The 18,630-nt window shown below is 36.1% G+C and overlaps 1 pseudogene; it reads left to right on the plus strand.

Annotated features, from left to right (window-relative positions):
- The first annotated feature begins 9,923 nt into the window (after nt 1–9,923).
- On the plus strand, nt 9,924–10,022 carry LOC124512742 (uncharacterized; annotated as a pseudogene).
- The last annotated feature ends 8,608 nt before the right edge of the window (nt 10,023–18,630 follow it).

Raw genomic sequence — 18,630 nt, forward strand, 5'->3', positions numbered from 1 at the left:
ACTATATTCAATTATTATTAGTCAATCACTGTATTCATTCACACAGAAGCTGATTTTAGCCTCAGAATCTGCCTCATCAGAGAGCGGCTAGCTACCACTACCAATTAAGCAGAGTTGGCTCCATAGGTGAAACCAAGTTACCAGTCCATTCTAGTTTGTCAAGTCTAGGAGAATATAGGGAAGTTAGCATTCTTCTATATGGACAAAATTTCTACAAAAGCCATGCAGCGTTCCTGAGTTCCAATTCTCTGAGGCCCAAGATATATGTTTTCCATCAGTTCAGCATCCTGCATAACCTCAGTACTGAAATTCACAGCATGACTTTGAGAACATATTGATCCCATGACTCCTGTTCTCAGGGGTACTACAAACTGATACCATTTGAATAAATGTATTACCATTTGTTTGCACATTATGGAAATGCTGAATGGTTATTACACATAAAAAGAAAGAGCCAAAGTAACATTTATGCTGGAAACAGGAGGGAATCATTCAACCAAACATAGAAAGTAAAACTATCCAATTATCAACCTTTAATGAAGAGAGAAGCGTAACAGGAATATCCAGAGAAAAAAATTAAGAAGAAGAAAATACTTTCAGGAATTTGTAGCAGAAAGAGTAGATGATGCTTTATATGAATGTTGAAAGAAACTTTAGATCAAGATACTTAGAAATATTTGTATAATTTCAGAAAATTCGCCCTTAAAAAGGTAGACTATGACAGTAAAACTGGAAAAAAGAATAAACTCAATCTCCATCCAGTTTAATATTTTCTTAATTCTGACTTCTTAGCTCACCACTGAACCTTATGTCACTTGGAAGTGAGGCTATTCTTGATGTGCATACAAATGTCATCAGGAAAGATGACTGTATTAGTTTTTCAAGGCTGCCTAACAAATTACCACAGGCTCAGCAGCTTAAAGCAACACAAATTGTCTATACCAAGGATTCTTCATCAGGAGGCTGGGTATGAGTGAGCTGGATCATCTGCTCAGGGTCTCACTGGGCTGTAATGAAGATATAAACCAGCAAACGCGTGAGGTTTAGAGTCCTACTCCAAGCTCCGTCACTGGTGGAATTCCTCTCCTTGCCCCCATATGAGCAAGGTCACAGTTTTCTTGCTGACTGTAGTCAGAGACCACTCTCAGCTCCTAAAGGCTGCCCCCAACCCCTTACCATATGGGCCCCATAGAAAGTTCACAGCATGAATGTTTACTTTCATTCAGTGGTGTATTTTCTGACTTCTCTCCCTGCAACTAATCAGAGAAAGCTCTCTAGTTAAGGGGTTCACCTGATTAGGTCAGGCTGCAGCAGGATAATCTTCCCGATGTCACATAACATCGCATCATTAAAAAAATGTTACCCATCACATGCACAGGTTCTGCCCTGAGTTTACCCAGGCTGCACACACCAGGGGGCAGGAGTCATGGGGAGCGTATGAGCATTCTTCCTATCACAGTGACCAGGATAATTTAAGAATTGATTAAATGAAGACATAATAATACTTGCAAAAGTGGCATCAGTTGCTAGAACTAATACCTTGTATTTATGGAAAGCATCAATAAATTTTGCAGCAAATATTAGTTTCTGGAAATACTGACTACTGCTATTTAGATCAGCCTATCAGGCATCTACGAACTTAGATTAGTTGCTTTTCCTTAGTCCCAATACCCTCATTGGTCAACTTGGGATTTAACAATGCCAATCTCAGAGTTTTCCCAACATCAAACACAAGATTTTCTTTAAAGCGTTTTACAAAAAAAAAAGAATAAAATAAGTGTGAGCCATTGTTATTATAATTATTAAATCTTGTTGAAGCCAAAACAGCTATATTTTGTCTTGTTTTGGCTAATCTAATTATGGAAATGCATAAATTTAATATTTAACTTAAGGAATGTTATGATATTTGATTTTCTGTAGGTTTCTTTTCTCTCTTTTTAAATTTAGACACAAAGATGCTTCTGCTGCCAGATTTAGCACAGGAATTTCCAGGAGCAGCATTAGTACATCAAAGGATGCTCTTCTTAAATAATTCATCTAATTAAATTAAGTCAGAGCAACTTTAAGGGTCTGAAACTTTTTGGATACCACTTCAGCTTATTATAATGGAGTCTCCAAAAGAACTCCAAAATACACAGAGAATGAATGAAATGTGGAAAGTTTGTGTGCATATTAATTTTTATGACATTAGGAAAATAGGACAAAGAGACTAAGCATAGGAATAAAGACCTTTGATACACTATACAGGAAAGTGCCTTCTTTATTATCAAGAAGCATTTAACTATGAACATAAAAAGCAAAAGCAAAACAAATACCTAGAGCTTATTTTAGCTGCTGTCCATGTGGTTAAATCTAGGGCTGACATACATGCATTGCTTCTCTAAAGGATAAGAAAGAGGGAAGTAGGTCCAGAACACTACAGAGCAAATAATAATCAGTAAAATGGAGTTTCACTGAACCAGTATTCCCTGAGGATAAAATATAACATCAGAAGGATCCAGAAGTTCAATTAAAGGAGGTTTCTCCATTAGAATAGCCAAAGTACATAATTCTTAAATTGTACAAAGTGGTGACAATCTTAAATACATTTTCTGAAATCTCACTTAAAAAAATTTATATCCATTAAATTACAAAAGCAATATCTGAATTTAGATGTTACACCCCATCAATTTAGGGAAACCTTGTCCTATTCTTTTACCTAAGCTCTATCTAGAAACCTAATCCAAAAAAAAACCCTGAAATTAAATTATTCCACTGGCTTTCAAAATCTACAATTGCAGTGACTTCTCACACACACACACACACACACACACACACACACACACACACACACACACACAAATGTTAAAAATGTAATTATTGTCTGGTAACCAACACCAATTCATTTGCATTGGTGTCTTGTAAGAGTAGGTAATAAGGAAAGCTAGATGGGTCTTTTTAGCCTTTCAGACTATTTTAATTATGTAAACATTTTTCAACAAAGAACAATAAATTTTATAGCTGGGATAGGTATAACAGGTATAAAATTTGAAGCATTTATAGTCTTTATTCTCCACTGAATAATAACTTTGCTACTAAAACTGATTTAAAATTTACCCAAATAAAGTGCTGATTGATACAAAAGGATTTTTTTGTTAATTTCTTCTGTCAATTGGCCTTAAATCTTAATAAGCAGAGAGGAATGGAGAGAGAGGGAGAGAGAGAACTATAATTGGGCATGGAGTGAGAAGAAAGTCTAAACCTACACCTTGAATTTATGTTGCCTTAATATTTTTTAATAAGTTTTTATTTATTTTTAAGAGAGAGAGACAACATAAGGGATAGGGGCAGAGAGAAGGGGGGCAGAGGATCTGAAGTGGGCTCCGCGCAGACAGCAGAGAGCCCAGTGTGGGGCTTGAACCCACATACCGTGAGATTATGACCTGAACCCAAGGCAGCCTCTTAACCGACTGAGCCACCCTGCCCCCCACCGAGTTGTCTTAATATTAAAAGTCAAAGACTTATGTAGTTTTTATAAATAAAAAGGATATGACAAAAGATAACTTCCAAAAGTTAGGGGCATGTGGAGCAGAGAAAAGAATCAGAAAAATTATCAAAGACCTCTAAAAAAATATGGTATAATTACTTCAAGAGAAATAACATTTTTAATATGGTACTTCTTGTAAGGTTCTCTTATATTTTCAAAGGTCTTGATCAATGCAATATTTTCATAATATTATTTATAATTATAAGAACAAGGTTTCATTAACATCTTAGCAAACATACACCTCTATGGTCTTTATATGCCAGGTGAAGGGCTCAATAAATTAGAAGCTGTAGATATTAATAGTAATCATTGTGATGTTTTTACTCTAAAAACTCCACAAGCTAGTCAAAAACCGTTCCCTAAGTATCCACTTAGGAATTTTCCACGGTCGGTCACAACAGGTCCTTCACGAAGAATTTATGATGTTCGGCGGTTGGAATATGATTCAGTGTTTATCAATTTACAGATTGATCATAATACATACCTAATCTGCTTATCTATTAACGAAGTCACTGTGTATTGTCAATAAACATAGATAGTATCTGAAGCTCTTAGCATTTCCATTTATCATGCAAGCCATACCTCCATACTGTCTGCCATGCCCAGGATTTCCTCTAGAGAAAAGTGGAACTTGTTCATTAAGCCAAATTAATTAAAGGTGTCATATGATAACTAACTTCTGTCTATACAATCTTCTGTACAAACCAAACTATAGACAATAGAAAACCTTAAATTATGCTCTCCTGTTTCATTCCTGTTCGTGAAATCTCTACACAGATCTAGGGAAAAGTATTTAAAAATGTCAAGCAGTGGCGGAGTCTTTTATTCAAAGGAATTTTTACATTAAATGGTTCCTAGGCTTTCACATTCTTGAGATGCTCATGGGCCTACGCTAGAAATTGTATTAACCTATAAAGTCAGGAAACGTAGTTTCAGGGCACATTCCATCTTTCAGCACGTTGTACTCAAAACTTGCTGGGACTGATTTGATGAGGAAAGGGGTCAGGGCTGGGGAAATAGGTAAATAAACAATTCTTAACATATGGAGGCAGCCAACCTACAAAGTGGCAGAGGATATGGATACTCATTTATATTGGAGAAATAAACAACATTATTTAGGCAGGTTTACTATTGAATTGGAAAATAGAAAATTCCTTGGATCATGTCCTACCCTGATGCCTATGAGAAAAGGGACAAAAAGAAAAAAAAGGCAACATCAGCAACCAACAGAGAACAGTTGCACAACCTCCTGTGATATACTTTAGAGATGATGACCAGAAGGATAACAATATGTACAGCAAAGAGTAATGTCACAGAAGTTTTACTTAAGAGATGACAAAATTCTGACAATTCTTATAATGCCCCTTGCCAACAAGACCAAATGAAAGCCAAACAGTTAAACGCTGAATTGGAGAAATGATCTATACCAATCCTCCCAGAAAAGTAATATCACCTTTCAGGTAGACAGAAATTTCTAAAAAGTCTTTCAGAAGAGAGAGTATTGTTTCAACTGGGTTGTCTTGATGAACCCTCCGTTGCCCTGGACACACGAGAATGGCGATAACACAAAAAATAGACTCTCAGTCTGTAGCTTTTTGCCAACCTCCCTTTTCTGACATATCTTCATTGAATGACTAATCGTGACTCTACTTCCACTGGTCAGAGGCCAGTTCTCTCCCTCTCTTTGAACTATACCACGAGATCCTGATATATTGGAAGGAATAAAAAACAAAGAATCATCCTAGAAAAAATATAACACAAAGAACAGAAGGTAAGTCCTCTGGATCATTTTGTGCTTTATAACTAGCTAATAAGAATCTAAATTCCACAAAACAAGAGCTCAAACTATAGTTAAGAAAGAAAATAGATGAAAAGGAAGATTTGAGAAAAAAGGACATGGTTTAAGGCAAATGACATCATTATAATACCAATGTATGTTAAAATATTAAGAAACAGAATAAATGGGCCTAAAAATCAATTTATTTATTAACTCTTAAAAGTAGTGAAGGCAAATTAAAGTTACACGTGTATTCAAGTATGTGAATTCAGCCTATTAGAAATAGAAAATATCCAAAAGGATCCAATATAAGGATAATTGGTTCATGAAATAGAAAACCAAACAAAACTGGAATAGATTAGATACGGATTTTTTTTAATGGAGGAAGGCTTTAATCATATCATAGAGCATCTCATATGTTAGAAAAATCTGATGCAAAAGTCTTCAACACCAATACCAATTTTATACGACTTAAGCTGCTGAGCTTCAACAACAAAGAAATTATGCATCCTACCCCCCCCAAAAAAAATAGAAAAAGGAAAATGTGTTCTAAGAGAACTAAAAAAAAAAAAATAGGAAGTTATCGTCAATCATGAAAAAACTCTAGACATATTTGAGGAAACCTCAAATGAAACCAGAGAGAAGTCATGACGCACAACACTAACACCATGCAGTACAGACACAAAATAGGATTTCTAAGGGGCAGACAACAACTTTCCAGCAATGTTCTGATGCTTTATGTGGTTGCAACATAGGTTTGTCAAACACTAACTTCTTAAGGGAAAAGAGAAGGGGCTAAATAAACGTTCAGTTTATTTATTCTTTTCAAACTAGGTACATTCAAGTTTATCTAATATTAAAATATGGAATCTGGCCTGAGTAAAGATATGGAGACCTGGAGAGAAAAGACATAAATCTTAGAATTAATGGTTTGAAGTATTGATGAAATTAGCATCTAAGTGGGCAGTGAGTTGGAAGAGTAAGAAAAAATACCAGAAGACTGTCTGAAACAGAATTTTGTAGTTGTTGCAGATCTGGTGCAGCTTAGAATAGAATCCCTGTGAGTGGGTAATTGTGGTAGCGTGTAAAAAAAATATCACTGATGCAAAATAAAATCAAGGAATGGAGAAGCCATGCTATAGAAAACAACAGAATAAGTGATAAAGTTATTTTTTATGAAAAAAATGATGCTTTTAAAATCAGTGATTGTTTAACTATTTTCTACCCCAACATAACTAAGGGGTATAACATACTATCATCATTCACAGAGGGCGGATTCTTAGGGAAGGGATGCATTTGGGGCCATGACCTCTTGGAAAGTTATTTTTATAACATCATGAGACACATGCAAGGCATTTTGAATTTGAAACAGTGTTCTCCCCATCATTCCCTCCTCTGAACCACTCCCAGGTAAAACTTATTATCCCCTGCTTTTATTATACTAAATTCCTTTATGTCAATCTAAAACACATGAAATAATTTCCTCTACTGTACAAATTCAAAATTATGAGACCTCTGCACAGTTTAGCACAATGCAAGTAGGCAGTCATCAAGGTGAACCTCACACCAAGTATGGGCAGTGACATCGCTGATGTTCCAGTATGATGTATCGGGAGTATTTCCATGGTTGATGTCACACTGAAGGTGCCATACAGACCATTTACGTAAGAATGGATCCTTACTATATATGTAAGTGTTTTAGCCTGAGCTCATTCTTGTGGAGGTTAGATTAGATACAGGGAGGAGAAAAGTTACTTGTTTTGAATAAACGAGTAACTAGGTTTAACGCCGAACTATGATACTATTCGATCCTCATGCTTTGAGATGCCATTTTGATACATTATCCTGATTTTAGAGCTTAAGACTATAAGGCTTAAAATGGATGAATGATTGCTTGAGGTGGCAGTAATTAAGTGACAGACAAGAAATTTGGATTCATGCTTTTTGACTCTCAAACTCACTGCGCTCGCGTTATATGGCAGATGCCATGCTGGTCACAAAGGCTATAGCTTCACTCCTTCAGGATTTGGTTTCCAGACGTGTAACAATAACTGAGAACACTTTACAGATGATAGAGTAGGATTTCATTTTTGTAACAACAAAATTGTCTGACATTTCAATACAGACTACTCACGGGTTGGCAAGCAGGAGAAATAGTGTAATATCTAGCTATGCCTTCACCTTAATCTAAATGCATTACAAATACATTTCTATTTCTTTTAGTTAGCTCATAAAAAAAATCTCCTATTGTTTTTGCCTTTACTCATATATTGCTCTTTTATACCTCTCATTCCCTCCACATGCTCTTGTATCCTTATTCTCCAGGATGTTGTATTCTTTAACTTAATATACAATACGCCCCAGGTATCATGAACTTATGATTTCAGTATTATGTGATCAGCAAGCTTAATTAATCTAAAATAAATGCATAAAAATCCTATTTTTGTATGATCATATATCCACAAAAGATACAAATTTAATCACAAAGTGTCTAGTCACCAGCATGCCATAAGTTTTCCTGACATCTGTGTTTAAGTTGATAAACATCATATGCAAAATTATCACTGGTTTAATTTTTTTAAAGAAACATTAACAAAAGAAAGAGCCACTTAGATGGCACCATCCCCTAAAAACAATAAAGACTGAAATATTATTAAAAAGTTTATTTTTGAAGACATCATAAAGTTAACTTTGAATATAATTACTTAGGTATGTTGTTCTATGTATGTCGTTAATTTTTTTTATACTAGTAAAATTTCTAGACACATGGGTATCTCCCTAAATTGTTAGATATCTGTCATTCTTTTCACCACGGCTTGTATAGCCACCTTGATATAGTCATCTTCAAGACAGGTATGTTGTAATGCTGGATTTATAACATGGACTCCAAGTCTACTTTCTGAGGGAGGGCAGATGGCAGAGAATTAACACATAAGCAAATATATTCCATATACGTTGCATATACAAATTCATTTAATATTACTAACAGTCCTGGAAAGAGATGACATCAGCATCTCCATCTGACAGTTGAAAAATAGGAAACTCGGGGATATACAGTTATTAGAGTTGGAGCCAAGTTTCCGCCGCCCCTCTCCCCAACCATCATCACACACGTACCATGCCATCTCAAAACTCTTCAGATCCCTCTTGCAGTGGATAATTTATGCATCCTGACCTCAACAGACACTCAGATCTCTCCAATTTCTTCTGTATGGTTTCTTATTTCTGGTGATATGCATTTGTTTATTCTGTAAATTCCCAAATGTCAGAGGCTATATCTTCCACTTCCTGTAAAACTACTGACACCTTACAGTGGATTGATTGATAGAGGTTTCTAATAGTCAGATAATGAGCATTAACATAAATGTTCTTTCTCTTTGCACATATGGGTCAAACTTTCTGCAGTCTCATTTTCACATTCCATCTGAGTGCATATGTCATTAGAAACAACCCATTGACATAATGTGGAATGTCTGCTCCTTTGTGTGGACAGATGGAAGGCTCCATCCAGACAACTGTGCAAACATTTAACAGTAACATAAAATAAACTCTTAACATTATATATGAACACTGAAATCAGTATATTTTGTGAAGTGGTGAGTGAATGAGAAGTTCAAGAACATGAATATTTAGGTATTTAGGCAGAGAAAAAAAAGGGCTGGCATAGATGTAGGACTGTTCTAATTTATCACTGACTAGTGGTGGGGGGATGCAATAGGATTCTAGAAGCTGCTTAAGTTAAGGAGATGGATTGTGTACTGGTTTGGGAGAAAACTAACAAAGGAGGAACAGATGATGGTTTGACAAAAATGACAAAAAATTGTGTGTACGTGAGTAGGAGTTAGGTGGAGGAAGGGGAAAGGTGTTGTAGTACCTTCTGGGGTCAACCCAGAATGCAGAATATGTGATGTTCAGAAGTCGAAAGAACAGTAGCAAAATTGGAAATCCTGACACAGTTTCTGCGTCTTGTCCACACTGTCTTGCAAAACCAACTCTATATTGATCCTTTAACCAACATCAGTTAGCACCTTACAGGAGGAATGGAAAAACTGAATTCTAAGACATGGAAACAGCAATATAAACATATCTTCTTTTCATTTGCATTGGCCCCCATGGAAGTTATTCTCAACTTGTCTGTATTGAAAGTTCCAGTGTTGTATCTAGACAAGAAAGAGTGTTCTTGAGCCTAGACATTTACATATATGGAGATATGTATGAAGACACTCATAATTCAACATGGGTAAAAATATAGATAAATTTCACTAGTTATAAGTATTCCACTTTATTTTGAGTAAACTTCACATTTTTCCTATTGCCTCAAGATGCTACATTATGTGGTCTCCATCTCTACAAAGTTATCTCATACCACTTACTTTCTTTTATGCTATGTCTCTGTCAGTTTCTAAAATATATGAAGTGAGTTAATGAAAGGGGGAGGTTCTACTTAAAAATCAAGAAAGGAAGAGGTCAAAGGAAAATAAGGGGCCCAGGATCTATGTACCCTTCATACTATCTACTGCAGAGGGAGACAGCACCTGGACAAATGGACATTTGATACTCTAGTTCTCAAGTATATGATGCCTGTAGTGGACTGACTGATGATCTCAAAAAATGGCAGTGGTGCTCACTTTGTCAGCACATGCATTAAAATTGGAACACTACAGAGAAGACTGGCATGGCAGGGATGACACACAAATTGGTGAAGCATTCTGTTGTTGTTGTTGTTGTTTTTAATGTTTATGCCCCTGGAAACTGTGGGTGTGACTTTGTTTGGAATAAAAGATCTTTGTAGGGGCGCCTGGGTGGCTCGGTCGGTTGAGCGTCTGACTTCGGCTCAGGTCATGATCTCACAGTCCGTGGGTTCGAGCCCCGCGTCGGCTCTGTGCTGACAGCTCAGAGACTGGAGCCTGTTTCAGATTCTGTGTCTCCCTCTCTCTGTGACCCTCCCCCGTTCATGCTCTCTCTCTGTCTCAAAAATAAATAAACGTTAAAAAAAAAAAAGATCTTTGTAGATGTAATTAAGGATCTTGAAATGAGGGGCATGTGGGTGGCTCACTCAGTTAAGCATCTGACTTTGGCTCAGGTCATGATATCACAGTTTGTGAGTCCAAGCCCCACACTGGGCTCTGTGCTGATAGCTCAGAGCCTGAAGCCTGCTTCAGATTCTCTCTCCGTCTCTTTCTGCCCCCCCCCCCCCCCCCGCCGCTTGTGCCCTCTGTCTCTCTCTCTCAAGAATAAACATTCAAAAACAATTTAAAACAAAAAGAATCTTGAAAAGAGATTATCCTGAATTACTCAGATAGGACCTAAATCCAGTAACAAGTGTCCTTGTAAGACAAAGAGAAGACAAACATGGGAGAAGGTGATGTGACTATAGAAGCAGAGATGGGAGTGATGTTGCCTCAAGCCAAGGAAGGCACTTGATACCTCTGGCTTTCAGAAGTTGGAAGAGACAAAGAAGGGAGCCTCCAGATAGAGTGTGGCCCTCTAACATCTTGATTTCAGACTTCTGTCCTTCAGAGCTGTTAGAGAATGCATTCCTATTATTTTAAGCCACCCAGTTTTTGGTAACATTTTCATAACAGTCCCAGGAAAAGAATCAAGTACACCTAACAGTAGAGATCGATGTATCAGGCTTTTAGGATTTTGCTCATCAAGGTTACTGAACGAACTCTCTCTTAGCTAAAATGATGCTTAACAAACATTTTATTATGTGCCAGTTAATTAAGTAGGTTTCTCAGAGGAAAGAATTGTACTGGTCATCCAGTAAAATATTACAGTGCTTTTGACATATCTATTAATATAATGGAATTCTAGTTTACTTTGTAATCTCCTAAGATTTTGGTTAGCTTGCCTCAATGCAAAGATACTAATCAATTTAAGATACCACAACACAATTAAAGCCCTGGACCTTAGTATGATTACAGTAAAAGATGCAATATCCTGCAAGTCTTTGCCAGAGGTGTTTCCAGAAAGACCAGAAGGGATCATGAAATTGTTTATAATGGCCAAATTTGATACAAGAAAGTCTGTACCTATATTTATTCTTGCCTTTTCCCTACTAATCTTTAAATAGGTAGAAAGCATATGGAGTTAAAATCGTAGAAGGAGGTAGAATTTAAGGCAAATATATAAATAGGGATTGTTCTTTTCTTTCAAATTGCCCCTTTTGTCATCCCTCTTTGGGGTCCCACCTACTCACTTGTGGGTATATTCTCTTGAATTACAGAACAATTTTTCCGACTTTCCTACCAAAATACAAATAATTCACTATAAATAGTTTTATTTTCAACTCATGTGTTCCAATCATCATGTCTCATTAAAAAGAAAAATAAATATACAGGGCAGTTTCATTGATACTAGTGGGAAGACCAGAAAGAAGATGGGGGAAAAAAATGGCATATCAGGTTCACACTCTAGTGAATGAGCTGATTCCTAGCACTTAAATACAAATAATATCTCATTGATGGAAAACTAATTTTTCCTAACAGCTTATCATTATTAACATTCCAGTCTTCCTTAAAGGATTAAAAAAAGGCTATGAGGGGCGCCTGGGTGGCGCAGTCGGTTAAGCGTCTGACTTCAGCCAGGTCACGATCTCACGGTCCGTGAGTTCGAGCCCCGCGTCAGGCTCTGGGCTGATGGCTCAGAGCCTGGAGCCTGTTTCCGATTCTGTGTCTCCCTCTCTCTGTCCCTCCCCCGTTCATGCTCTGTCTCTCTCTGTCCCAAAAATAAATAAACGTTGAAAAAAAAAATTTAAAAAAAAGGCTATGATTCAACACAACAGAAACAAAATACAATTATACTTTGTATAGGAAAACAAAATGGAAGGAACTCTGAATTTTTGTGAAAGACCTACCTCATTATAGCAATAGACGAGATGTAATTTAGTTAAAATGTCTTCCTGGAGACTTGGAGGGGCACATTTTTGTCAACAAGCCCTGTTCTCTCTGGGAATATAACCAAACCTTATAGAGAGCAAACAGCATCAACTGACTACATGATATGCACAGCACCATTAAGAGATAGAAATCTCAGTGTTTGGAGTCAAGTAGCTGTGTTAAATCCCAATGATATTTCTTTATAACTATGTCACTGTGAATTACATTCTTTCTCATGAGCATTTTCTTTACCTATGAAATGGAGATAATAGCAGCATTGTTGGAAGGTTTAATTGCGGTAAATATAAATAACATCACAAAACTAGGTAAACATATGTCTCATTAAATGGTGGGCTTTATTACCGTCTTCATCATAATCACCATCATCCACTTTACAAGATTCATATTTAGGAAACCAATATGGGAAGACTTGAAGTTGACTTTCATTAATGAAAAACCCTAGGGATTAACTGCATGAGATATATACTTGCTGAATGCAGTCAGAGATACTGGCAGGTTTCAGAAGAGGTGGTTCCCTCTTCCAGTTTTCCCAAAGATCAATTGCACAATGTCTGATGATCTTACACAACTCTGATTGGTCTTAGTGGCACACACTGATGTATATGATATGTCAATTGCAAATGTCAGGTTAATAAAGCATTCCAAATAGAATTTTTACACTATGCAAATTTATATGCAGCCTCAAATTCAGAGCTCTAGTCCTTGATAACTTACTTTTTCTTAATGTTTGTTTATTTATTTATTTAGAGAGAAAGAGAACAGTTATAGGAAAGGCAGAGAGAGAAGGAGAGAGAAAATCCCAAGCTGACAGCACAAAGCCTGACAGAGGGCTCAATCTCACGAACTGTGAGATCATGACCTGAGCTGAAATCAAGAGTAGGACACTTAACTGAGCCATCCAGACACTCCTAACTTATTCACTTTTAATCTGTTCTATGATTCCATCTCTTTGAAGCCAGCATACATATTTTTTTTCAAGTGAACATATTTCTAGCTAAGAGGCTGATTTGCTTAAAATGTATTATAATCAAAACATCTGCTGTTTCCTTCTTGATAAATTGGGAATGTGTTATGGGGTTTTATTTGTTTGTTTTCCAGGACATTTTTGTACTTGAGAGTAGTTTGAGGTCCAGTAACTGTCAGTATTGACTACTATTGTATTCCCACAGTAAAAAATTTGTCAAGAACAATGTAAAATTACACATACCTATGATCTCTCCAACATTTTCTCCTTCAATTACTGGGAATCAAACTCTTTGGGCCTGGAAGAGTGACAGACTTACTTCTGCTGGTCTGAGCCCCTGCAGTACCTCTGTCCTGTTGGCTAGGTTGCTTTTTTATTGTATTTGCTAATTTCTTTTTCATATGCTCTTTCTCTTCTAAAGGAGCAACATACTCTGCTTGCGTGTATCATGTGTTCCTCCATTTTCTATGAACAGCTATATCTAATATTCCCAGTGGCTCAGAATCTGAGCTTTTGTATTAGTCAGACATGGAGGGAGGTACATAACTGTCCAGCTACCTTTTGCTCTATCAATCTGGTTCCTGAGTTACACCTATAGCAGGAAGATCATACTTACAGGTAGTGGACATTCCTCAAATAGTCTAGAATCCCTTTTTCTGGCAAGGATTGTTTTAGTTTTTATGCATATTTTAGTGTGAAACTAAAGAGATTCTGGTAAAGGCTTTAGTCAAAAATTATTTTGAACCAGAAGACCTGATAGGGTTTAAGAACTTTGAAATTAGATAAAAACAGATGTAACTAATAATAACCATTATACTAATGGATGTAATTTCCCACAGAGAAAACAAAGGAGGAAAGGAAGGCATTAGTTATATTTAACAAAATTAAGAGGAAAAGAATAAACAGTAAACACCTAACATCAAGACAAGAAAGATGACAGATTCAAGAACAAGTATTTTAATTAAAGCAATAAATGCGAATGAGTTAAATTTCAGTATTAGAAGACAGATCAAACATGAAACAAAGTCCAAATGTTTGGTATTTTCAAGACATGGTCTAACACAGAAGACACAATAAAACTAAAATAAGATGATAAGCTAATAATCACAAATATGCCAGGAAAACATGTAAGTCAGAAAAACAATATTAAAAAGTCTGCACAAGCTAAAATCATAAATGAGGCAGATAATTTCCACTCAAGACATTCAAATATAAACAAAAAACACCCCCAAAACGAATTAAATATCATCTATAGAATACTAAAACTATTAAAACTATGTCTCAAAGAAGAAATCAAAAAGGAAAGATAAAACAAGGAAATTTTAAAAATGAAAAATTATAGATTATAAAGAAAATATTTAATTTTTCTGCCAATAAAATGTATTCTACTTAATTACGAGGCATGTTAATGCTTCTCAAGCAGTCTCTCCCAACCTGACAGATAATAGTGTAAATTTTGTAACTATTCTGGAAGGTGATTTTGCAGTATATATCAAATTACAAATCATTTGGCTGTAATATTCTTTGAGAGATTTATACTCAAATTTGTTAAGCGTATTGTTATTCAAACGTCTATAAAGTTGGAAACAACCCAAATGGCTATCAATATGGAATCTAAAAAATGATATCTATTATTTATATTGTATGTATCATATCTACGCATTGCTGGATACATAAATTGCTCTACATATATAAAACCATCTAATTAGAAGAACAACTCTATTGAGTAGGTATTCCTTTTAGTTTTCATATTTGGAAACAGAGAGTAAGAGGTTAAAGAATTTATTCAAGTTCACATATCAGTCATGGTGAAATGGTAATTAAAGCTCAGGTATTGGAACACTTGAGTGGCTTAGTCAGTTGAGTGACCAGCTAGATTTCTGCTCAGGTCATGATCCCAGGGCTGTAGGATCAATCCCTACGTTGGGCTTCATGATAAGTGTGGAATCTGCTTAAGATTTCCCCCACCTCTTTGCTCCTTTCCCCAGCTTGTGCTCACTCTCTAAAAACATTTTTTTTAAAAAAACGGTATCTGGCTCTGGAGCTCAGGTTCCTAATCTCTATGCTATAAAGTTTTTCAAATTAGAGCATCCATTATTATAGAATAATCTGTATCCATAACACTATGCTTTTAAGAATTTTCTTTTTTACAATATGAAAAAATTACCATGATATTGATAAGTGAAATAAAATTCTACTTTGCGAGATACATGAATACATAAAGGCAAGGCAGGCATGGTTTATACACAAGGTGTTGCCAAAGAGGAAGGAACAGATTCATAAGGTTTTTACATTATGAATTTCCCAACATTTCTAAAATAAATTTACCTGAACTAAAAAAAAACCTAATGTGGCAGTAAATGATTAGCATTTTGTAACATAACCTATTATATTGTCTCATTATCATCTAATAACACTGATGTGCAAAACAGCCAAATAAACAGTAGCAGGGGTTCTTGGAACAGGGCCTATAAAGTATATATTTGTTTTTTTTTTATTGATGACATTGTTTCTCATCCAAAACTATTCCTATAAAAAATTTTGTGCCAGACTAGTGGCAGCAAATCAAGGTCTACATCTAAATAATAAGATAGCTATACGTGGGTAAGTTTGTGGACACACACACACACACAAAATACTACACATTATATAAAAAAACAACAACAACAACAACTAAATAAAGTCTTGTTGAACTTCTATATAACAGAGAAACGTTTTCCAGAACTTTTACGCATACCACAATATTAACCTGCATAGCAAACAGCATACCTCCATATTTCTATTTCAATACACTTTGTCAGATTTCACAGATCCAAGATGAGCCACATTCTCTTTCAGGTCCCCCTCCTTTCTCAGTCTCCCTCTGTTTATTTTATTTTTTATGCCAAAGTAAGAAAATTAGAGAAAGGAGAATAAAACTATTTGCCAGAGAGACACAGGTCTCTTTTTCCTTGCCATACTCCAGGTAAAATTGTTTTTTGTATGATAAACATAGGAACCTAATTATTATTTTCAAAACCAATACAAAAATATCAAATAAAAGAGCAGGAGCAGGAACAATCCCTAGGTAACAGATGAGCACAGAAAAAACCTCCTGTGGAGCTAGAATAGTTTGATAAATATTTCGGATTTGAGATATGTCCATGAGATAGGAGTTGACTTCAAAGTACACATTTTTGAAGTAATGTGTTAATGAGTACTTGGGGTGAATGGGAGAATAACAGGAGCATATTCTCTTGAGATGAAATGCACTTATTATTCAGCCCTCTGCCCACATTTACACTAGAAACTAAATCTCAGCCTAGAAAGAATGCATTGCCAAAATTACTGCTCAAACTGTCAAGTGGATCATATCACCCTCTACTTAAAACCCAAGATACTTCTTCCATTTTCTTCTAGTGAGGTGTAGATCCATGATGATGTCACTGAAAACCATTTATAAGCCAGTCTCAACTGCACTAACTATATTCCTTTTCAGACTCCCTCCTAAGTACCGATCCCTCTTGCTGGAAAATATTCTCAACATTCCATAAAGAAGCCAAACTCTCAAACTTCTGTTTTTGCACATGCTTTTCTATCCGCCTTGTCCCTTCATCTCACCTGCTACTGAGATGTGTTTTTTTCTATTTATACTTCTGGCTCTGATTTTTGTGCATAAGAAAATATTTATATCTGAGTTCCTCAAGGAAAGCGACTACACATTTTTCAAAGTCACATATTCTTAGCACCCAACAGAGTGTCAGGCCCAAATAATTAATAGATGTTGATGGAATTAAAGACTAAATGATGCATGCATTTGTTGACAGACACTACTAAAATGAAGCAGGTGCAGTTGTGCAAAATCTACGTTTCTAAAATGCTTAGATGTGAATGTTATTTTTTCTAAATTTCTAGAAAAGTTAAAAAATATATAAAATCTGTCTCTTTCTGCAAAGATCTAAATCTAAGAGCTACTATTGATACTATTGCTGTGCCACCAGATTAACCAAGATGATTCACAACATGGAAGGATATCAGAGGGGATATTTGAATAGTTCAGAACCCCCTTGCTCATTCATCCATAGGCTATCAGTTTGGATGATGGCTGATGTTGATCAGGTAAGATGATCTGTAGCTCTTTTTTAGTGGTTTGTCTTTGCTTCTGGGGTGGGGGTAGGGGGGATGTCTTCCCATCACACTCCTGCAGCATTATGCTAATAATTAGAGCATTATGTTAATAATACAGCATATGTTAATAAGTCCCTATCTTTCTCTTGTATAAGCTCTGGTATTGTGCCTGTGTAATCTTCAGGGCTCCTGATGATGACAATGCTAGTACCCATACTCTGACCACACCCCTCTCTGCTTAGAGCCTAAGAGCAATTTGCTATTTGCTAGGACAAGGCAGAATAAATGCTTTTAGTTTATATGCACTTACTTATGTCCTTAAGTATATAAATCTGAGTTACTACAGATCCTTAGTTAATAAAACATTCTCATCATTGGCTTGCACTGGGTCTCTCTTGTTCCATTTATTAATTTGTTCATTTCTTTTTAACTCATCCCTACTCTTACTTTCTCCCATATGCAACTGTTCTTATGTGGTTACGGCACTTGATTTATATACACTCTTACAAATGCATTTTGTAGTTTTTTTTTCCCCCATAAATTCCTTCTATTTTTTATTTAACTTGGCAATATGCTTTTTTCACATTGCTGTGTACATGTTTTTTATGTCCCCTCTACTGCTATGCAGTATTCCAGAATGAAGATCTACGATGTTTTGTCATTCCCTGAAAGATGGCTATCTAAATCGCCTCCAGCTCCTGGCTATGTAAACAACACCTCCAGCAACATCCTCAGATGACTATGTTGCTATGCAAATATTTCCTTGGGGCATATTCCCAGATAGGTGACTGGTGCATCAGAAGGTATCTATAAATATACTGATTTTGACCAAGCACTGCCAGATTGCTCTTCAGAATGGTTGCACCAGTCTACACTCACATTAACAGTACCTAAGGGGGCCTACACGTCCACCAATATTTTGGTAGATACACTTTCTAATCTTTGCCACCTTGCTAGGTGAGGGGGATATCTTTTGGGGTTTCTTTCTTTCTTTCTTGATGAAATTGAGCATCTGTAGATATGCTTGTCTTTGGGCTTTTCTTATTTCTAAACTGCCTCTATATGGTGTTCCTTGCTCATTTTTCTAATTGGAGTCTTGTTATTTTATTTTTGATAACCTGGCTAATTTTAGATTTTATCCATTACTGCTCTTCTTTAAAATTAGAATTACAAGTATCTTCTTTTCACCTAGTATTTATTTAAATTGCTCTTTTATCCTTTGCTAAGAATTTTTGTGCTATCGTGGGGCGCCTGGGTGGCGCAGTCGGTTAAGCGTCCGACTTCAGCCAGGTCACTTTCTCGCGGTCCGTGAGTTCGAGCCCCGCGTCGGGCTCTGGGCTGATGGCTCAGAGCC

This window comes from Lynx rufus, unplaced genomic scaffold, assembly GCF_022079265.1.
Source record: "Lynx rufus isolate CCGP_SWC_20201006 ecotype Redwood Valley unplaced genomic scaffold, mLynRuf1.p SCAF_17, whole genome shotgun sequence".
Taxonomy (NCBI): Eukaryota; Metazoa; Chordata; class Mammalia; order Carnivora; family Felidae; genus Lynx; species Lynx rufus.